The sequence below is a fragment of the Canis lupus genome, chromosome 38 (genome assembly GCF_011100685.1).
Source record: "Canis lupus familiaris isolate Mischka breed German Shepherd chromosome 38, alternate assembly UU_Cfam_GSD_1.0, whole genome shotgun sequence".
Lineage (NCBI taxonomy): Eukaryota > Metazoa > Chordata > Mammalia > Carnivora > Canidae > Canis > Canis lupus.
This window is the reverse complement of record NC_049259.1, coordinates 13073467-13096533: the sequence shown is the minus strand read 5'-3', so window position 1 is coordinate 13096533 and position 23067 is coordinate 13073467. Positions and strand designations below refer to the sequence as shown.

The 23067-nt window shown below is 42.3% G+C and overlaps 1 protein-coding gene across 15 annotated transcripts in view; it reads left to right on the top strand.

Annotated features, from left to right (window-relative positions):
- Positions 1-23067, top strand: part of ESRRG (estrogen related receptor gamma) — a 615477-nt gene that overhangs the window by 36039 nt on the left and 556371 nt on the right. For 4 of the 15 annotated variants that reach the window (XM_038586129.1, XM_038586149.1, XM_038586145.1 and 1 more), the window contains exon 2: positions 9260-9426. The exons of 4 other annotated variants lie outside the window; for them this stretch is intronic. The gene's annotated coding sequence lies outside the window, so the exon portion shown is untranslated. Of the gene's footprint in view, positions 1-9259; positions 9427-9968; positions 10262-10376; positions 10541-21061; positions 21311-22492; positions 22600-23067 lie in introns of those variants that run through there. 7 more of the 15 variants (XM_038586151.1, XM_038586136.1, XM_038586140.1 and 4 more) reach the window with 5 other exon arrangements.

Here is a 23067-nt window from a genome sequence, read left to right as displayed (position 1 = left end):
CTTCATAAATGTGGTTTCTCTGGATAAAAAGGAAAACATAGAGGAGCAGAGCATTCATCCGACATTATTACTATGTATTCTCCACTTCATTGTTAACTCTTGTGTTTGGAGAGGAATCAGTCAATTGGGTCATTTTCTGAACTCCACGGACCATCATCATCCCTGCTTATATTTGAATTGTTCACAGCACTTTGACCTTTACAGAGAACAGCTCTACATTGATGCCAAGTGTTGTTATTATATAGTGGAGCCCTTGTGAAGTGCTGGGGGTGGGGGGACCCAACTAACACCTGAGCTTAGAAGCTGATTTCCATCAGAATTCTATAGAACCTTTCTCAGAATATGATTTGACCTATGGAGAATTTGAATCCAGGCAATGATTAACATTGTTATATCCAGGGCTTGCTGAATTTTTAAATCTCAGCTTGGTCAGTTTTGGTAGATGCAAAATAGCTTCCTGGCCTGGTACATTAGGCCTTGGTGCAATTACTTCATGTTTCCACATTTGGAATAAATAACAATAAAACATGTATCCACGTTTATATTGGGTTTCACAGATGCTGTGGGGAACATCTACCGTGTATACTTTATCTCACAGTAATTACATAGAAAATTAAAAAGAATCAATTCCAGTTTAACAATCTTTGTACTTAACCAATTTTTTGCTCTGCTTATGGGTCTAATTGCTTTAATTCTAATTTTATTTTTCTATAAGGTAGGGATCATATCCACTTCATTAGGTTGTATTCCAGGGATAACTACAATTAGAAAAAGATATCCTTAAAGGGACCCTAACTATGGAGAAGATACCTTCATTTGGATTTTTTCCATGGACCATTTCTCTTGGGCCCTTCCTTCATTCCTTTAACACATATTTGTTTGTTGAATGCTTCCCCTGGGCCAGCTAATGCTTCTAGCTGCTGGAGATATCACTGTGGGAAAAAACATAGGCAGACTAAGCCCTGCCTTCATAGAGCATACAGGCGGAGAGACTGAGGCAGGTAGTAGGCAAAATAGATAGAACTGGGCACTATATTAGAAGGTGTTAAGGATTATGGGGAAGACAAAGCAGGAAGGCAGGTAGGGAGGACTGGGCTGGGGAGAAGAAGGTGGTGTTTCTGATTTATTTATTTGTAAAGATTTTATTTATTTATTTGAGAGAGCAAACATGCTTGAGCACTGGGGAGGAGCAGGAGGAGAGGGACAAGGAGGCTGTCCCCATTGAGCACGGAGCCCCACTCGGGGCTTGATCCCAGGACCCCGACTCATGACCTCAGCTGAAATCAAGAGTAGGATGCTCAACCGACTGAGCCACCCAGGTACCCCTTCTGTTTTAGATAAGATGCTCGAGGTGGGGAAGTCCTCTCTGTGAAGGTGACACTCAAATCTTGGGGCGGTGAGGAAAGCAACTGTTATATTTAATGGCATTCCAAGGGACATTAGTCCTAAGAAATGCTGAGTTTAAAGAGGGTTTCACTGTTCAATAAGTTGGGAAATAATAATTTCTAGATATTTACAATGCTTGCTAGCATATGAAATTATTTGAAAAGCCTGCTGGAAAGGGACCTATTGAATTTATATGTATTTAAAATATTTTCCTCCCTCCTTCCCTAACATGGCAGGGCTGCTAGGCCATAGTTCTGAGCCATCCTTCAAATGTGGATGTGACCCTGCCAACCGGTGATCAGGCTTCTGAAGCTGCATGGTCCAGGAAAACTGCACACATCCTAGAACCCTAGACACAAGTGTGAGACCTGACTCTGCCACTTTGTCCCTGAGCCACTTTGTCCCTTTCTTATTTTTGGTTTTATCATCTACAAATTGGGCCTCATCATAATAACCAACTGTGCAAGGTTGTGGTGAAGATTAAATACAGTGAGGGGTTAAAGCACTTTCTGTATTTACAAATACAGATGCCTTATGTACTTTTCTCTTTGCTTTTTTTGGTACTTGGGATGAGTCCATCTACTGTATTACCTTGTTTAGGGTTCGTTTATAAAGACTTTTGCCGGGGGAATCCCTGGGTGGCTGGGTGGTTTAGCGCCTGCCTTTGGCCCAGGGTGTGATCCTGGAGTCCTGGGATCAAGTCCCACATCGGGCTCCCTGCATGGAGCCTGCTTCTCCCTCTGCCTGTGTCTCTGCTTCTGTCTCTCTCTCTCTCTCTCTGTGTGTCTCTCATGAATAAATAAATAAAATCTTTAAAAAAATAAGGACTTTTGCCAAAGGAGGGTTCTGGGGCTGTGAAAGAGTGACGAGCAGATCATCTGGACCAGAATCCCAAACTTGTGCCTCATTAGCATCAGGATCCAATTAGACTAATTCATTGGCCAGAGGCCTGTTTCTCTACATCAGCCACTGGTTCTCAAACTTTGGTGCACACTGGAATCACTTGGAGCTTAAAAACAAATACCATTGCCTGGCTCCAACCCTCAGACATTCTGATTTAGTTTCTGCGGGGCGCATATTGAGGATCAAGATTATTTAAAGCTTCCCAAGTGATTCTAGCATGCTCCAAAGTTTGGAGACCACTGGTATAAGCTAACCCCTGTGATCCTCTTTTTTTAGTAGCCTGGTCAGGAGTAAAGCTTATGAGTTGATTAAGGTTGTAAATCAATGAATTTGATTCCTTTTTCTTCTGGGAATGTAAACAGGCAAGAAGGAAGAAAGGGAGGGAGGAGAATTTGCTTTTATCAGGCACCTGTTTGGACAGAGCATTTGGCTCTTTTATACATCATCTCATTCAATCCCCTCAGTACCTCTGCTACTTAAACATGATTCCATTTTCAAGATGCCATAACTGATCACATAGCGCTTAAGATCCTTCCTAAGGAAGTTGAAACAGGACTTTCGGTTTTGTGTTCTGGGTCCTTTCCGTCACTCCGGGACAGCCATTCAGCCTTCCTTCATGGTCCCAGTACTGTCTCCCACCCTCTTCATCTTCCCTTCCTTTGCTCTCTGGCAAAACCTGGTATCCAGTGTTTATGTATCAGTGCCAAACAGTCAGTGTGAATATTTTTCTTGGAGGGAGGAGCAGGTTTGTATTTTATATTTAAGTCTGACCAGGAAATGACCTACTTTACTCCCTTATGATAACAGTATACATAAGGTTGCATAATAAGCGGCATATATAGTGCAGAGAGAGGCCCCTTCTGAGCAAAGCACTAGTATAGCATGGCCTATCAGTAAGGCTGGTGCTACTTTTCCCACTTCCCAGATTATCTAAAGAGTTTTCATGGTGTAGAAACAGATGTAGGCAAATGTTCTCCCCTGATAGTAATTTATTCACTTAACATCCCTGGAGCACCTACTGTGTGCTAGGCCCCAGGAGTGAAAAGGTAACTGAAACGTTTATTACACTAAAGGCATATACCATTGAGCAGCAAAGGCAGACAATAATCACGATAAAAGACGGTGAACATAGTCATAGAAGTGTGTTGATGTTGGCACGGAGAAGGGGTGGTGGGTCACACTGGGCCATCACAGGGAAGAGACCTCCTGGGTTGGTTTACCAAGGAGGAGATTTGTGAAGCATGTCGTTGGGTTCCCTCTTTCCACCCCTTTGCGGATCCACCCCCTCCTCCAATGCTGGGGGCTTATTCCCTGAGGTGGGTAGAGCAGTTGTCAAAGAGGAAATCCAGGGGGGGAGCAGTTGAGTGACTTTCCCAGTTGGAGGTAGAAATTAGACTCCCCCTCAAGTGTTCTGATTCCCAAGTCGAGTGTTCTTTCCATGACACCGAGTTTCCTCTGCTGGTTCAGCAACTGGCAGGGCCACATAGCTGAGAACACAGTCGGTAACATGTGGCATCAGGTGACATCTTGATTATTTTTTCCAGTCGAACCTGGTTGCCAAAGAGAAGTCTTTCTCCCTTCTGAACCCAGGCAGTGAATGTACTATCTCAAATGGAAAATACAGCCTTGAAATGAAGAACTCTAGAAAGCCCTAGGTGTAAAATAAAATCTGAGATGGATAGTTCTATTCAGAAATGTATGGTACAAATACAGGTGTCTATAAATATTTAAAATCACCAACACTATTTTGCCTTGGGTATTATATAGTTTCATATTTTACAAATTAGACTTTATTCAAATACATGCAATTTTATTTCAGACACCCCTAAGTCATTTGCATTCATCATCCTCCCTCCCCGCCCCCCCCATCTCTATCACCAGCTTATGCCACTGCCAATTCACTAATAATCCCCAAATACATTTCTCCAACCACAGATTTCTTTTAAATCTTTCCCAAGGCCAGTGGAATCTGGCTATTTCATAGGCCTTTAAACCTGACATATCCCAAACCAATTTTTTTCTTTTCTTAGCATAGGCTTAAACTGTAACTCCTTAATATCTACTATTAATTTAGTTGTCGACGTGCAAGTACTTCAGCCTGTTGATCCCAGGTCCCTGCCAAATATCCCTCCATCCCTCCTCCCCACCTCACTACCATACTTCTACTGTTCCAGGCCTTTGTTCTTTGCCTCCTCACAGCTAAGTGGACCGTAACTGTATCCCCAGAAACATTGAGTATTTTCCTCCACTTAACTCACCTTAGTACATGGAGAATTGTGCAGCCAGCTTAAACAAAACCAGAAACCTCCTCTTATTTTATTTCAATATTCAGAACTCTCTAAAAGGCTAGTACATTGTCCCGTGTCAGTTAAGTAAAATACCTTGACAATAAATTTCTTTGATGATTGAAGCTTTTACCGTGTCTCAAGGCCATCATTCTGAACGCTGGTGATTATTATACACTGTCCATGTTGCAGTCAGCATGACATTCGGCTTAAAGGAATGTATTATTCTCTTTAAGTTCAGTTTTAAAATAAACTATTCTTACACCAGTGGTTCTTAGCCTTTCTGGAGTCATGAACCCTTCTGAGAATATGACGAAAGTTACAGGTCTTAAGAACCGTGCAGACACACATGCATATGCACTCACATTTTGCCTACAATTTTAAGACTTTTAAAAATCCATCCATGGATCCTTAGAGCTATCATACAATCTGGCTTGAGGACCCCTGTAAATTGTTTTCATTATTTCATGTCAGAGGCATGGTATACATTTCTGTTTTATTATTTACTTACTTTAAATTTTATTTATTTATTTCAGAGAGAGAGAGAGAGAGAGAGAGCAATTGAGTGGGGGTGGGGGGCAGAGGGAAAGGGAGAGAGTCCAGACTGTATGCAGAACATGGAGCCTTATGCAGGGCTCAATCTCATGACCCTGAGATTATGACCTGAGCTGAAACCAAGAGTCAGATGCTTCCCTGACCAAGCCACTCAGGGGCCCCTAAATTTCTATTTTAAGGAGGTGTTCTAATTACCTTGGTCCTAGTTGATGTGATTAGCTGTAATATTTTCCCACAGTTTGTACAGGTTTTGAGTATGGACTGGGACAAGGGGATTTCTCCACAATCATCCTCGGCTAGCTAATGGACTTTGTGAAGTCCTCTAACCAGCAAGAAGAAATCAACTTCGATTCTCAGCCAGGGGACCTTATGTTCTATTAACGTTGTACAGTTTTTTAGAAAATCAACTCTGGTCTGAAATGTGGTCCATCTGCCGTGATAATATTTTGTTGTGTTGGAAGAGTGCTATCGCTTCTGCCGTGTCATTTTATCCTCATAAAAACCGGTGAGACGGTCCATGAGTGATGAGACTTCAGTAAGGTCAAATCAGGAAAGCAACACTGGAAGGGGCTTTCTCAAAGTTAGCTGCAAAGAGGAAATATGGAGGAGGCTCTTTTCTGGTTCTAGATCCTGAATCTCTTCACCATAAACCCGTGCTCTTCAATTAACTTTGTGATTTAATTCAAGCTAAGTATGAGTCTAAGGCATCTAGGCAAAAATGGTCGGATCGGTTCCTATCGAATGAGGTCTGTTTAACCATCTGATTGTTTTAGAAACAAAGTTATAGGCAAGCGTGAATGATAGCCAGTAATATTTTAGCTGCTATGGTGGGCTATTGGTACACTCAATTAATTATTTTATCTCATATAAAAGAGACCATCTTAGATAAGTTCAAACACATTTTTGTATATGGATTTTTTCGAGCTACCCTTAAGTATACCCAGAAATTAGAAATATGACCTTTGTTAGCTTTACCTGAGCTCCTTAGCGTATTCTTTGTATCTCCGCCCAAAAAACAGTCTTCCTAGGCTGAGCCCTCTTTTTTTTCTTTTTTAAAAAGATTTTATTTATCCATTCATGAGAGACACAGATAGAGAGGCAGAGACATAGGCAGAGGGAGAAGCAGGCTGCCTGTGGGACTCTGATGCGGGACTCGATCTCAGGACCCCGGGATCATGACCTGAGCCAAAGGCAGATGCTTAACCACTGAGCCACCGAGGCACCTTCCGCCCTCTTTTTCTTTGTCTCCCACATCCTGTTTCAGACTTGTAGAAGCTTAGAGTCGGATGGACCCTGGAGTTAAATTTCTTCTTGTGCGAGAGGGAAACTGAGGCCCAGGATTATGGAATAATTTGCCAGAGGTTACACACGGCTAATCAGTAGCAGAAGCAAGATGAGATCACAGGTGTCGCAATTACTGGTCCTCACTTATTTTCCTATCTTTCTAAACAGAAACATTAATGTGACACTCGGAGAATTCAAAATACAACAGAAGAAGGCTCAAGACAGCTAAAAAAGCCACAATGATTAAGTTTTCTTCACCAGCCCCCACACATATGACATTCTAACTCATCATCAGCTGCTTCTCCAATTAAATAATTCTACCTCTGATCTTACTTGATTGTTTTGAGGGACTATCTGAAATACGGACAAAGAAGCTCGCAAGTTTTTCAGTTAAAAGGATAAAACTTTTGCTTCATAAAACTTGCAGTTTCTGTCAGATGGAAAAGTGGCATCCTAGCTCTCCAAAGGGCAGTTCTGTGTCCCTCAGTACATCAGAAGCGATTTAAGGACAGCCAGTGTTGTCTTTAGGCAAACCGGAAGAGGCAGGGAAAAAAAAAGTGTAATGCTGTCAGAAAGGAATTGAGAGAGGAAGAAGAGATGAAAAATAAACCCCAGAAACAGAGAACAGTGATGTCACACGTAGAAGTGAACAGTGTAGAACAGAGAGAGAGAGAATGATCAATACACCCAATAATAGTAAATAATGGCTTTGTGGGCAAAGTAGGACTTGAACTTGGCCTTGGCCAATAGCTAGAACTTGAATAGCAAAGAGGCGGAAGGGGGCATCAAATGCTTGGGCGGTGACCTTGGAGTTAACACAAGGTGAAGTGGGTGGTGGGTGAGCAGCCTGGCCGCAAGACAGGAGGAGGAAGACATGAAGTGGAATCGGGACGTAGGGTAAGCAGAGAGCTTGATGGTGAGGTCTCAAGGCATTTGAATCCCAGCTGTGCAACTCTGGGCAAATTACTTAACTTCTCTGTGTGTGCCTCCCTTTCCTTGGGTAGAATGGGCATACCAATAATCCTCTCGTGGTCTTGTTGAGAAGCTTTAATGAGATTTACAAACTCTAAACACAAGCAAAGTTTAAGACAGCACCTTCTATGCATTCCATCCAACTTAGTAAGCAATTTTTTCCCCCTTTGGTTTGGTTGGAAAGTTAAACTGAACATGCTACAACAATATTAACTATTATATTTAGGGTGAAGGCCAGAAAATAAAGACTTGAATGTAGTCTGAAGAGTTTGGACTTGAATAAACAACAGAGAGCAGCTCTTGGCCACAGGTGGATTTAGAGAATCCGGGTTTAGGAAGAATCTATCAAACTTCAGAGGACTGGAGGACTCTGCCTCTACTCTGCTCGTTGCTCAGATATCTCACCCGCTTGGCTGCCTGCAGAGGCATGTGGGTTGCTGGCAAACAGCATGGAAGGCATTTGTCCGGAAAAAAAAAAAATGGATTTCAAGAGTTTAGCCAAATGTTCATTTTTATTTAAAATAAAATAATAAAATAATTTTATTTTTTTGCAGTGGCTCTTTAAAGGTCCAATCTAAGGCTACTAAGTAATAAAGCTGGAGAACCAGGGTGATAGATTGAATATTAATAAGCCTCTCTTGGATAGTTACTAAAAAGTAGATGATACCTACTGAGTTCTGAGTAGGCCCTTGCCTTCTTTCGCATCATCTTTGACACCGATGACCTCTAAGCCCTGGACAAGACTGCACCAGTTCATCTTTCTGGCATTCTAAGGAGACTGATAAGCAGAGCCAGAAAGCTGTGTCCAGTTGTTAGGGGTGAGGAGGCACCGTTCAAGTTTTGGGATCTAATAGTCAAGAGTCCTCAGACACTCTTCCGGGCTACTTCAGTGAGGCTCTTCAATTCTGATCCTCTGGTCTTTGCATAACTACAATATCCTCCCTATGGAACTTGCTAGTCATTCTTGATGTAGGACTCTAAAGGGAAAAGACCTAACAAGTTACTTGCTATTTGCATTAAATTTAGCCAGCCTCTCAAAACAGGTAAACTAGTCTTACACCTACAGCAGCTGCAGATGATCTTGGATGAGATCAAAAGTTTTTTCTCCCAATCAGATTTGCTTTTCAGATGTGACGCTCTCCTCCACGCTTTTATTTTTTGCAACCTTGGCTCATGCTGTCATCTTTAAGGGATTTGGAATCTCTGGGCAAATGACTTTACCAATCCATGATGGTGACCAAGGTCAAAAAGAAAGAAGCGTGTAGGGGAAAAAAAAAAAAAATCCCTAAGCCCATTCTTCTGCTCCAGATGGGGAATTAGCGATAAAGAAGGGCAAAATATCTGCCAAACCAGGCACTAGATATTTATTTTCCAGTAATGCGCATATGGTGATTAATATGCACAATATTATGATTAATAGAAGCTACATAAAACACACCGATGTACAAATAACAGAAACTGTTCTAAGATGTGATCTCCGCTTTACCTGTCACGTGGTCCCACCACCTCAACTACATCCCCGTGCTTGCAGAAATAAATATTAAGAGTTATTGTTGAGACCTTTCCTCCTGATTCTAGAGAACGTAATGATAAAAATGACAAATAACAGTGGATAGCCGGCAATAATATCTTTGTGTTCAGAAAGAAAAGTTTTCCTGCTGCTGTAGAAGAATTTGGATAAAGAGCCAGTTATCCTTTCTGCCCTTCCAAACTCCCCTGGTGGGTCGGATGCCAGGAGTTCCCCCCTCACCCCCCAAATTTCCTGATGTGTCTGTAGAGCCCCTCAAATAGGGGGCTTGGGCTTTTATTTCTCTCTCTCTCTCCCTCTGTCTCTCTCTCTCTTTCTTCCCTGCCCCCCTTCCCATTTTTAAAAGGCTTTAAAGAACATCTCTGGGAGACAAAAATAGCTCCAGTTGTGAGAGGCCTACACACCGAGAAGGCATCTGAGATGCAAGTCAGCAAGTGCGAGCCGCGAACATGAGTGTCTGGCCCGGGGTGGATGCTCCTCGCTGTCTGGGTGCTGATTCTCTGCCAGGGCCCGGTGGGTAGAAGGGAAAATGATTTTGCAAAGGGGGGGGGGTGGGTGGGTGGGAGGAGCAGGGGGTGTGTGTGTGGGGGTCGGGGTAGGTGTGGGGTCCGCGCCCCCGGGGCTGGTGGAGGAGGGGGGGGGGATGGAATCGCGACCCCAGCATCGGAGCTGCGGGGGTGGGAGGGGTGTGTGTGGGGGTGCGTTCCTCCCCCTCCCCCCTCCCCCCCCCCTCCACGTTTTTTAAAATTTATTTTGCCCGGGCGGGGATTGGCGCCGGTCAAAAGGGAGCAGTTGGCACTGAATGTCACCCTGAAGGTAAAATGAAAGACAAAAGATGAACGCATGCTTGCTTTCCCTTTGCAGCGGCTGCTGCGGCGGCGGCAGTGGCAGCAGGATTTAAAGGGGAAAAAGGAAAAAACCCCATACGCACAGATATATATATATGCATATATATATATATATATATATATATATATATATATATATGCATGCACACACACACACACACACACACCCAGAGGCGTCAATGATGCCAACGCAATAATGCCATCAAATCATGACAGTGCCGGGAATTTTTTTTTTTTTTTAAAAGCACAGATATTTATTTTTAAAAAGAGAGAGGGAGAGAGAAAGGCATGCAAACAGAAACGTGCACATACCACGTAGCCACCCGAGGAGAACCTGGCGGCCTCGCTCTTCTGCTGCCAAGTTATCATTGAGAAAACAGACAGGCATCATGACGTCCTGGGTCACAGGGAGTGCGGATCGACGCTACCAAGAGCGAAGGGAGGCGCCTCGGCGCTCCGGCTAGCCGCGGGCGCCCCTCTGGCCCTGGCCGCCCGGCTCGGTGAGTGCAGCGCCGCTCGGGACGCGGACCCCGGGGGCCAGGCCGGGCCCGCGCCCGCGGGGGCAGCGCGGGGGGCCGTGCCCTTGCCGCCCGCCGGCCGCCCAGCACCCCTCGCCGGCTGAGGTCGCGGGAGCCCAGCTGAAGGAGGCGTGTGTAAGATGTGCACTGTTCCTGCATGGGGGTTTTGTAGACTTTCCTAGCCCAAGAAACCGGCTTCGGCTTCTTTAAAATCCCCGACGACTCACCTGATTAACCTGCTGCAGTTCTGACCCTGCCAAGGTAACCGGTCCAAACCCTTATCATCAACATCTGGAGACAGACATTTGCATCTGGGGCATTCTTGATTTGCAGTCCTGGTGGAAATCTCTATGGCTAATCTACCCCCCCTCCCTCCCCAACCCCCTCCACCTTCCCCTTTCACTTGTTTAGAGTCTCTTGGAAAAAAAAAAAAAAAAGAGAGAGCAAAAAAAAAAAAAAAGAAAAGAAAAAAGAAAAAAAAAAAAAAAGAAGAAGAAGAAAGCCACCCCTCCCTCAATAACACAGCCCTAAGTGCCCTCCGCCTCTTGTAGACTTGCCTTACCATGACTGCAAAACTGTCAGCGTGTGTGTGTGCTGGAGACACAGAGAAATTCTGGTTTCAGTGAGATTTGTTCTCTCAACACCTCTCCCCTCCCCCTCCCTGGGGAGACTTCAGGGCTCGGGGAAAGTGGCAAAGAGTGAGGGCAGAGTTAGGGCCCCGGGCTGGGAGGGGCTGGGGCGAGCCCTGGGGCCTCTGGGGCGAGGGGGCCTGGGGAGGGGGTCGCCGGGGGGCACAGGGCGGTGTCAGGAGTTGAGGACTGCTGTCGTGGGCTGGGAAATCCTTCTGCTGATTGCTGCTGCCGTAGCCCCACTTGTCTCCTCCTGCCCTCTGCGCCTCCTTCCCTCCCGGCTCCCGAAAGCGGTTCACCTTCCAGAGGGAGGGAGTCTCCGAAGTTGCACGGAGGTCATTGAAGTATCTCAAACCACCTACCCCCTTGCGCCCCTCAAGTCTATCAGGAGCGGCTGCAGGATAGGGCTGCCCTCCCCACCCCACTCCTTGCTGGGTGACAGGAGGTTCTCCCAGGGAGAAAGACACAGAGGGCAAATCCCCACCTCCTTCTCCCCTTCTCTTCCCTTCCGGCAACCTTTTCCTAGCTGCACCCCCTCCCCCTTTCAGAATCTTAATGAGCAATTCTGGAAGAGTCCAAAAGGGCCTGGAGAAACCCCCGCCTGCCTCAGTGCCTTGGAATGATTATGTATGTGTTTATTTATTGTGCTTGCCTCGGTGATGTTGCGACTTGCCACATGGGTCTGCTTAGGCTGGGGAGGCACGTTTGCTGTGTTTGTGTTGTAGTACCAGAACCAGTGGCCGTGCAGCAAGACACAGACACACGCAGAAAGCAAATGATGCTGCTAACATAAACCAGAGGGCAATGTTGAAAATAGCACCTTCTCCCTTCTGTCTCCCTCTCTCTTAAAAAAAAAAAAAAAAAAAGAAAGAAAGAAAGAAAGAAAGAAAGAAAGAAAGAAAGAAAAGGAAGAAAAAGAAGAAGAAAAAAAAATTGCCAACACGTGAGTTAAGAGAAGCTGTTGGGTCCACATATGACCTCCTACTACTTTCCTGAACACTAGTGCTTAATACTTTAAGTCAGGATCAAGAGACCTGCGGATGTTTTGAAGTGGTTCAGAGCAGCTGAATGACTTGGTCTAGTTTTGAAGAGAAACTCTCCTTTGTTTCTCACGCTGCCCAAAGACCAAATAGGGGAGTGTGTTTGGAAAATGCTCAAATTCAGAAGCAGCAGGCAAGAGACCAGAGGAGGAAGAAATGTCCTCAAGGGGAAGGCAGGGAATGGGATTGGGGAGGGGTGTCAGGGTTCTTGGTGTCTTTTGTTGTTTTTTTTTTTGGTTTGGTTTCGTTTTCTCCTATCCAGTAGATTTGATGTGATCAGAATGAGGTAGGCAACGTAAGAAACAGTCCTATCATCGTGGGAAAGAGAGGGAAATTTAAACAGCTCTCAAATCCGAGCTGAGGAATAGCAGACAGAAATAAGGTGCGTGCAAACATTGGTGGAGATCGGGGTGACATTGACGGGGCTTTATTTCCTTCAAATATGAAGAGAGTCAAGTAGATCATAAGACAGGCCTAGATGACCTTTGAGGCAGGTATTTGCCTGTGGTGCATGACTGTTGTTTTTATTAAAAGTTCTTGTAACTCTTTAAACTCCCATCATGTAGACGTGTGTGTGTTGAGAATGATGTCAGGTAGCCCATAAGACTGTCCATGGACTCAGGTGAGGAAGGTCAATAAAAGAGGATTTATTTTCTTTAATAAATCAAAGTAGCATTTAAATCTCTGTGCCCGGTATGAGGGAGACCTGCTGGTCTTCTTTCACAGGAATCGAGAGGGGAGCAAAGATACTCTGATAGGTGGTGCTTTCACAGAAGGGAGCAGATCAATCGATTAGGTTTCCATGCGTGTGCCACTCAATTTCTTCTGTGCAATTTTTCCAGAAATTAAAAGGTAACCAAGAGAGTACCATGTTCCCATCTCCAACTGAGCACCACTTATTACTGCAACGGTATTTCAATATTAAGTGATCTTGAAGATATTTCATCTTTCATTTTGAGTTCTGAATTTGAATCAGCATGAGAATGGCAGGGCAGCAAAGTAAGGTAAAACTAACCAGGCGCACAGCTGATGGTTGGGGAAAAGTGTCGCTGAGAATTTCTGGGGCTGTTGTCAGCAACCTTGTTTACAGGGACATTTTGGTTGCATCTAGAATTTTAGCGAGAGCCTGCCAATGATAATGGGCTTATGTTCGAAATTGATCCTAAGTGTCTCTTTTTTTCCTCCTTCACAGACATGCTCTGCACACCTTAGCCAAACACTCAAGGCAAAACTTTGCTGAAGCCCCATGACATTTTCTAATATAGACAAATCCCTGGATTAGTGTGTCACAGGAAGAGGGGAAATTTATCAGGTTCTCTTTTTGTTTACGGATGTGTTGATACAGGTAGCTTTAGTCCTGTTTGGGTTTTTTTCTTTTTTTTTTTAATGTCTTGTGTGCTTGGCTGCCTTAAATGCAAAACAAATCATATTCGAGGAAGTTGAAGTATGCCTTACAGACTGACCTATAAAATTAATTTCAATTAGACATCGAAGAGCTCATTATCCTGGTGATGCAGATTTATGACCCCACGTAGGGATTTTTGTGTTTGTTTCAAAATTGTTGGAAAACTGCAGGAACAAAAAAAAAGATTTTGAGGGAAATGCCAAAAGCCACATTAATGAAGAAAAACAGTGTTGAGATACTTTTGAATAATAGATAGGATATATGTAATGGTCAACCACAAGATAAAATTTTTACACAGTATTTTTATGGCTTTAAATTGGCTGCATTGTAAACTAAGCTTACTACTCTATTAAGTCATTATACTTTTCAATTATTTAACATTTCTGGCCAACCTATCTTCTGTGGTCTTTTTCTGTACACATCAGAAATGATATGTACAGTAGTGATCGCTTGTTGTTGATGTGGGGAGTTTGCAGCGGAGCAAGGTTTGGTTTTTAACTCCTTGGGACGAATGTTACAAAGAATGTGCGGAGGAGAAAGAATGGTATGGAAACAGACAGAGCCCTATGAGAATGGAGATGACTACAGCATCGAGATGTACCTAATACAATTTGAGTTATTCTCACTAAGAAACCTTGACAGTATCTGCCTTCTAGGTACTGTGCATTTGGAAATACTATATCTCCATTTAAATGCAGATCTTCTGTTTTCTCCAGGGAACAGTTGGTGAATCTTTCAATTGAACCACCGGTATGAGAAAACCAACTGAAAATTTTGCCATGAACAATAGAATCTGTCATTTTGAAGTAATGATTACCAACTTTTATAATATTGTGATTTAAAAAAAAAAATTCCTTTAAAATGCCAAAGTCATTTGTGAAGTCAAAATCACATACTCGGCCCTGGTGCAAACAAAGAAATTTTGTCTTGTCACTTTGTTGTTGGTTTTTTTTAAGCTGCGAGATGATTCAGCTTTGCAATTCAGTTTTTAGGTTAGCACTGCCATCCCAATAGAGTCAGAGGGCCTAAGGGAGCAGCGCAGGGAATTATGAATAAGTTCTACATGCTTGTCACGCTGCTGTGCGAGCAGATGGGGACGAGGTGCCGTAGGAGCGTTTAAGGACCTTTCTCTGGAATGATCTTCTTCTTGATTATTTTGAGCCTCATTTATAATAGTACCTTGTGTTGGAACCAATGGTGGCGGCCAAAAAGGAGAGGCAGGGCCTGCGTGGCCTTCTTTTAAGAGATGATTGCAGAAGTAATACAGGCCTTTGACATAGAATGTAGACACACCGTCTGATGGGTTTGGGATGTTCAGATGGAGATAACTGGAGAAATCTGTGCACGTCTTGAAATACAAATTCCTGAAGTTACACAGCATAATGATGTTGAGTCTCTGAGTTTCTTGATCACATAGCCAGGGAGGTTTTCTTTTTCTTAGAAGGTAGATACCAGTCATTCACTCAATCCTGATGATTTCCAGCCCTGGAAGGCCCCTGCCTCCTCAGCTCACCTTCTCCTTTGCTTTGGCTGTAAAGCCCACCTCCTGTACCCTCTCCGACCGCACACCCTATATAGATATTTCATAGTGCGCTTATACCATTATACCTATAATTGTGAAGAAGGATCATCGATAGTTTTCAAATCAGGCCTTTGTTTATATTTCTATTACGATGGACACTTTGTTCATTTAGACGAGGGAAGGATCACAGTTACCGTAAAAGAAGGTCGAATGTCTTTGGAATCTCTGTGATAAAATGCAAGACACTGGCGATTCAAAGATATTTTTATTTACTTAAGGACACTTAGGGCTGTTTCAGATGGGGCACCTGCTAAAATAAATAACGGGGATGGGACTCTCCAGGAAGGGTGCTAATTAATGAATGTGCTTATTTTATACAAACACGTATAAATATGCATGCCGGACATTGTCATTGTTTACTGTTTTGAAGATTCAAATTCAGGATGTTAGCATTGTGTGAAGCAAAGCAAAACTTTTGTATAATCCTGGTAGATACTTGTGCAGTAAACAGTGTTTCCAGATTATCTGCGTTACCAGCGTGGCCCATTTAGATTCTATCTGGCTTTAAGATATATTAGGTTAATAAGGCTGATTTTATGACCAATATAATTTATATTCACAAATACCTGTTTTTATTAGCACAATTATAGATTGTGAAGCAAATTTCCATATATGTTAAATACTTAGAACAAGAATAACTAACATTTGTATAGTGAGTTACAGTATATAACCATACATTATCCATAAGCTGCTCTTTGGAAGAATATTTATTGCACTTTCTTACTCAAGAAGGCAATCAGTTTTTACAATATAAACATTATAAGAAAATACATTTTTTTAATCAGAGTTTTTTCCCCTACTTCCATCCTTCCCTACATCCATGCCTCCCTTCCATCCCTCCTCCTCTCCCTTCCTTTTCTCTTCTTTCCTCTCTTAATTGGGAAAAAAACCTAATGACTTTTTTTTTTTTTTTTTTTGGTGGTGCTTGCATAATTGCTTATCCCACATTTCTATTTAAAAAGGAGCTTTAACAAGCAACCCAACATGATTTTTGGAATATATCTTCTGTCTACCAGTGTTCTTGAGGAAAATATAAGGTTGCAGAAATCATTTCATGCCCTGTATGTTTTCAAACATAAATCAGGAAAATTGTTAGCGAGTTATAGCTCTTCTTAGAGACTGTGGCTATCGTGCTATAGTAAACACAGGCTATATATTTTTCCAAGTTATTATGTGTGGAGAGAGATCCGAAGTTGGCTATTTAGATGAACAGTTTAATTCAGTTATTAGAAATTCATTTTCTATTTAGTATGAACATTTATTTTCCAAAGGTTGCAGAAATGGGACATAATACCTGATGATCCTTTGGATCAATCACCTTCAGAGTTGGAAATTTGCTCTTTTTAGCTAATGTGTCTATGACTGAACATCGATCTTCAGCTAAGGATCAGTTGAAATGGTCATAAGCATGGTTTATAGTTTGATCCGGTTATCTTCTTTATCCGAGACCAGTGAACCTTTGTTTCCTCATTTCTAAGTGAAGGGGTTTGAGTTGATGTCTCCAACTTACTGCAAATCTGTGATTCTGCGTTAGTGATTGATTAGTAATGAATCAACCTATTAATTATACTCCTGTTTATTTCCATTCCATAAACTAATTATTTACTGAAGTCTGGCCTTTGCTATGACCAGAAATATTAGTAAGTAGAGTAAGAAATGTGCTCAGGTTCGTGGTGAAAAGCCTCATGAAATTTAGACACTCAGGGGTTTACGTGAAAACTTTTCATTTGGAGATCAATTATTAGCTATTCAAAACACACTTTTTTCCCCTACATAAAACAATCTTAAATGCTGACTACTTTCCTAGGCTAGACTGTAAAAGCCTATGCTAACTTATTGGAGTGAAATATTGTGTATCAGTGATGAAAAAATATGAAAAAGAGTTCTATTATGATACAAGTGATAAACATAACATAAAGGCAATAAAACTGAATGATAGTTTATCATTTATCTAGACTCTGGAGGGTTGATGTTTAAGAGAAATGCACATATAACTGGAAGTTAAAAAGATAGATGGAAACTATTGCAGAGCGTGTGAAAGGGATTTTTAGAAACTTTCAGGATTTTTAGAGGCTGGTTGCAAAGTATATGGCTTCTCTTTCCCTTGGAATAGTGTAACATTAGCACTACTTCTAAGTTTATCACCTGTGATAAGATTTGTTTTTTGACACCCAAATGCACTGAAAAGCAGGAGAGTGAAGAAAAATGGAGAGAAAATTATTCTCTGAAGTAATTGGCCTAGAAGTGAGAGACTCGAAGATGGAAGGCATATGAAGATAGAGGAGAGAGGCGCTGTGTGTGCGTGTAAGACAGTCTGGTCTGCATCTAATTGATGGTTGGATGAGACACCAAAAAGAAAAAGGGGAAACTAATATGTACACATTCTTCCCGAAGGGAGAGTATGTTATAGGATGTTAGCTATGTGGAAAAGCTTACAAATTAGACATAGAGCATCCGTTTTAATATTTTTGCTGGGTCACTTATTGCCTGTATGATCTTGTGACTTTATTAAATTTGGGGAATTTTTTTCCTATCTGTGACAAGGTAAATAATAGAAGCATCTACTTCCAAGTTGGTTGTAAGAGTTGAGGGAGACTCATGAGTAGAAAAGCACTTGAAAACTATATAGTTTTATGCGGTGAGGAAAAGTCATTGGGTCAACCCAGGTTTGACAGAGTCGTGGGTCGGTTTGTTTGGCTCCAGAGTGGTCTTTGGTAGACATATTTCTTGCACAATGTAGTCCAAGAACTGTGGTAGGTACTTTACATATTACTTGATTTAGGGAGGAAGCAGGAAATAGTATGCAGCTGGCCAGTTGAATGTAAGAAGCCTGATAATCCTAACTTCTACAGTGCCAGTTACCTAAGGAGCACGTGTACTTTCCCTTACAGATGGCCACAGCTTATCTAAAAATAACGAATGATTTTGGAAAGAAAAAGAGAGTATTCAGAAATGGTTTTCCTTGTCTCAACCACTGCCTGTCATTTGCATTTTTGCCATGACATTGATATTAATCTATATTTCCTGGATTTTTGTTAAGGCTGAAGGAATCATTGTTTGGCAGTAAGTGCTTATAAATAATGATACAAATTCCATTTAAAAAAATATTTCCAGGATGCAACAGAACTAATTAATGTAATACATCAGTTGAACTCCAAGCTCTAGATACTATACAGATCTCTTTCAAGAATATTTTTATTTTTCTGTATGAATCACTGATAAATGTCTAGCCACTTCCTCCATCAGAAGTGGTCTACATTTTAAAGCCCCAAATGAATCAGATCAATAATGATTCAATAAATTTGGATTGTATATATAGACACTATACAAAAAAAAAGCGAAAACAAAAACAAGCAGATCCAAAAATCCGCTGCGATTCTGAGACTGGCCTGATGCTCTGCTCTGATTCACCAGATAATGATCAACGGAATTTTACACATTGTGATCTGTTAACCTAGAAACTGAAGTGAACCTAGAAATCAAGATGTCTTGGGATCAAGTTGAATTTAAGAGTAAATATTTAATTGCTCTCATCAAAATTCATTAGGCCTTCTATGTCTAGCATATACGCTGAAGAAGAAACAAAGAAAACAATCTTTGAGAGTTTTAATCATGAGTCAGTGTTAAAAACTTTGACACATATATAATCATTTGGAAAGAATTGAAGACACAGAGCACATGAGCAGAAGGCCACCGATTGCTTCTAAATCCTTATTTGTTGGGGAGTTCTGTTTTTCTGTGACATTGACTATAAATCGTAAAATGGACTCAGCTTGAGTTTCTTTTAAATATAGGAAATTTTTATTTTTAAATTTTTTATTAAAAAATTTTTTTAAAGATTTTATTTATTCATGAGAGACACAGAGAGAGAGGCAGAGACATAGGCAGAGGGAGAAGCAGGCTCCCTGTGGGGAGTCTGATGTGGGACTCGATCTCAGGTCCCTGGGATCATGACCTGAGCCAAAGGCAGACACTCAACCACTGAGCCACCCAGGGGCCCAAATACAGGAAAATTTTAAGTGCCCTAGTATGCTTACGTATCAGGCTAGATCCGTCAGAGAATACAAAGTCATTTTAAGATATAGTCACCCTACTCTAAGTAGATCTTTAGGGAAGTACAATATATATATATACACGAGATAGTATAATAAGGATAGCTGTATAATGTAGAATTATGCAAAAAAATGAATTCTGCGTGGCAAATTCGTATACATACACTATGAAAAGCGTGCAACAGAATTGGAGCTTGGGTTGCTATTCAGGCTGTCATTTACTAGCTATGTGGCCCTGGTCTCTTTAAGCTGTGGTTTTCCCATTTGTAAATTGGGTATAGTTTCATCCGTCTCACAAGCCTGTTATGAGGATCAAAGGAGAGAAGTATCTGAAAGGGTTCTTATGCTTTATCATAGAGACTACGGGAAGGATGGAAGAGAGAGAGCGAGCCCTGGTAGGCTGCATGTGAGAGTAGGGGATATGTCTGTTGACTTTGTACCCCCCAGTGTCTGGCACTATGCCTGTCGCCCAGACAAGGCTCAGGAAACATTTGTAAATGCTTGCATGCCAGGCCCTTGACATACGTTATCTTTTACATCTTCACAGTAATCTTTAAAAAAAAAAAAAGATTTTATTTATTTGTATGTGAAAGAGACAGAGAATCAGAGGGAGAAGCAGGCTCCCTCTGGGGAGCCCAACATGGGACTCAATCCCAGGACCCTGGGGTCACGACTTGAGCCAATGGCAGACGCTCAACCACTGAGCCACCCAGGTGCCCCCACATCTTCACAGTAATCTTGTGCAGTAGACGCATTGTCACCATTTCATAGATGAGGAAATACATTCAGGAGATTTTAAGCACCTCCTAACCTCATGCAAGTAGGAAGTAGTAGGGTCAGGATGAGAAGCTAAGTCTACCTGGCGCCCAGGCCTAGGTTCTTTTCATTACATTACGTGGGCTCTCGAATCTAAGGAACAATAGCTTGGCCCAGAAGAAAAGCAAAGGCCTTGGATAATCCACCAGCTGCCCAGGCAGCTCCTGGGCTGGCTTTCAGAGAAGTAGGAGAACACCTTCCCGTGCTGTCTGACACATGGGACATGGCCTTTTGTTAAACTGTCAATTCTGATTTCTGCCCTTTGATGTAAAATGCACAATAGTGAGAAAATATCGTGTAATATACCAAAACCTAGACTTGTCATGGGGACAGAAGGGGGAAGGAGGGCAGCCAGGAACACAGGTAACAAAGTGGTTAACCAATGACTTGGAGACTTGGATTAAGTTTGTTACAGTGACCAGTGGTGAGTCTCTCTCTCTCTGTCTCTCTGTCTCTCTCTCTCATTCTCACTCTTTCTCTTACCCTCTCTTACTTTCCCTCTCAGAGTTAGCAAAGTCTAGCATTTCCATTCTGTTCCACATGAAGGGTGGTGAAGTAGGTAATCCCACTGCCGAAAGGCATTTCCTCTGTTCTTGGTGGCTTCCTTCCTCTCAGTATCCTTACGGCCTCATGATACTAGTGGCTTCTACTGACTGAAGTTTTGCAGTCCTTCCCAGTTTGTCATGAACAATAATAAAATGGCCTCCAAAGAAACAGTCATTTTAAACCTCCAGACTCTGGCTTGGGGAGCAGAATACAGAATGAGTTAACCACACCACCCTCTCCTGTATTTTTTTTCCCCCCTCAGTTTATTTGTGAGGAACATCAGAAGAGTGTTAACTACTCAAGATTAGTAACACACGGTGGATTTGAAGGTTTATATAAGAGACAGAAGGGAAAAAAAAATGTTTTTAAATTGGGAGGCATTCAAAAAGATTCCGCGACAATACAGTACACGGTAGGTAGGGCGAGCAGAGACAGGGACTATATTTAAGATAAGTCCAGAGAATACCTTACCCTGTTGCCAGAGTCCAGTGGGTAAGGGTGTTTGGTTTCCCAGGAACTGCGCTAACATCCCCGAGATGAAACCCAGTTGGGGGGACACTTCCCACAGCCCTCCCTGACCCGGGGTAAGAGCGCTGGGTTGAATTGTGTGAAGTTGTCAAAGGTTGCTCTGCTCTCCAGCACTTGGCACCAGCTCCGCTGAAATGTGATGCCATTGGTTTTCAGTAAAGGTTCCTTTCTGCAGGGCTGCAAACACAGATCAGCTGCTACTGTGTATACACAACCAGGGAGCAGATCAACCAGCACAGTTAAAGCAGCCTTTTTAACCCTGAGACTTTCCAAGATCTCTTCTTCACGCAGGAAGTTTCCTTCTCTGTTGTCAGATTTAGCACTGTGCTCTTGTCATCAGATCCGAGCTAGGCTCCCTGCTGCACAGTAGAGAGGCTTCCTTAAGACATTTGTCCTTGAAACTGCACCAAACTCTTGGAAGAACCCAGAACGTGTAAGTATGTATGATTTAGGCAGCAATAGCACAGGGCAAAGCTGCAATCAACCATTATACAATATCCGATTAGCAGTGCAGGAGGGATTTTTCCGACGTTATGTTACATTCATTTTCAATTCGTTCTGAGGAAACAAATCAATTCTAGCTTCTGATACAGTGACTTTGCAGTAGATGGGGTTGTAATATGTTAGCTTTAACTATTTGCTGTTCTCATTTAGCATTTAGATGTGACTTGTGGGACAATTATTGTGGGCATTAAACTATAGAACTTCTAAATTTTTATTAGCAATTATTATTGTCGGTCATGTCCATCTTGAGAAACAAGTTTGCTTTGGGGACTGTTTTGAAAGAATTAACCACATAAATTCACAGACAATAGAGTGAATTTGTACCGTTCTTGCTCTCAATAAAACATATTAGTTTGCAGTTTTAATTTACTCGTAAAGAGCAATCCACTGAGGTTTTGTCTTAATTGAATCCTACCCAGTGCTGTCTGCTTGGTGTTTTACTGTCTTGTACGTATCTGTTTAAGTTACTTTGCTGGGATTGCAGTCTGGTTAAATCTGTATTTAGGCACTCTTTAGCTCCTGAGAACATTCGCAAAAAATGAAGGCGCACGCAATTTTTGAGGGGTGCCGGATTTGTTTTAAAGGGTGGTCGTATTACCCTTGAAGGATTTTTTTTTTAGATGCACGACATGAATGGCTGGCAAGATGTAGACCACAGACCGAATACTCTGAGACTCTAAGTCAGATCTCAGCTTGTCCACTTTTGTAACTCCAACCAATAAAAGCCCCGTGCCCCCTTCCTATCAATTTTTAATATGCACCCATACTTATGTTTATAAGATTAATTTCTCTCAGATTAGTCTGATTGATAGCTGGATTGTGGTTTCTTAAGAGCTTGCTCCCTGAAACCCACAGCAGAGCTGCATGCCATTTAACTAGTGAATGTAAAAACGGGTAACCATGGATTCAGTCACCACTAACTGCCAGTGCAATGACTTGTTGTAAACAATACAAATGAGCCAGGAGAGCAGAGGCAACCAGACATGAAATGATTTTAATAGAAATTACGGTAAAAGGTCATGTGATGTATCTGCTTCTGTTCAGTTTTAAAGGGAAAGTCTTTCTTTTCTCCCCACCGCCCCCCACCCCCACACACCTCTTCCCAGTCAACCCAAGTAGATGTCTTCACAAACTTGGCAGGTCCCACTCTCTGCTTCCATGGAGAAGGGCGGCCAGTGTAATCCCGTGCACAGTGTGGTGACTTATGGATTTTCACTGGTAAGTACCTTTATTTTAGAAACAAAAAGGAAATCGGTGCATTCCAGGGCTTCCTTCATGGAAGGTCATGCTAATTGTGTGCTAGAAGTCCTCAAGCTTCCTGCACACAAGAAGGAATAAGTCATTTCGTTCCTTAGCTTTTCTGGTGATACAAGCGTCTTTTCTCTCCCTTCCTGAAGTCCCTGGATTATTTTGTAAACCCGATCTCTCTGAAAACTGTTATTGGCTCTAGAAGCAACTTCTGCAGTATGGTAATGAGCACACGCAGATACTGGGAGCGGTGCTGTGCCTCACTTCAGGGTCTCACCCGGGCACACCTTGGCCGAGTTCTGCAAGGACCAAGTTTTACAATCCCATTTGCATTTCTCTGGTAGGGATGGTTTCCGCGTGTGAAAATTATTATGTTCGTAAATTTGCCTCCAACCAAGAAATATTAACAACTTGTACCTGTGTGAAGTGTTAACCTCA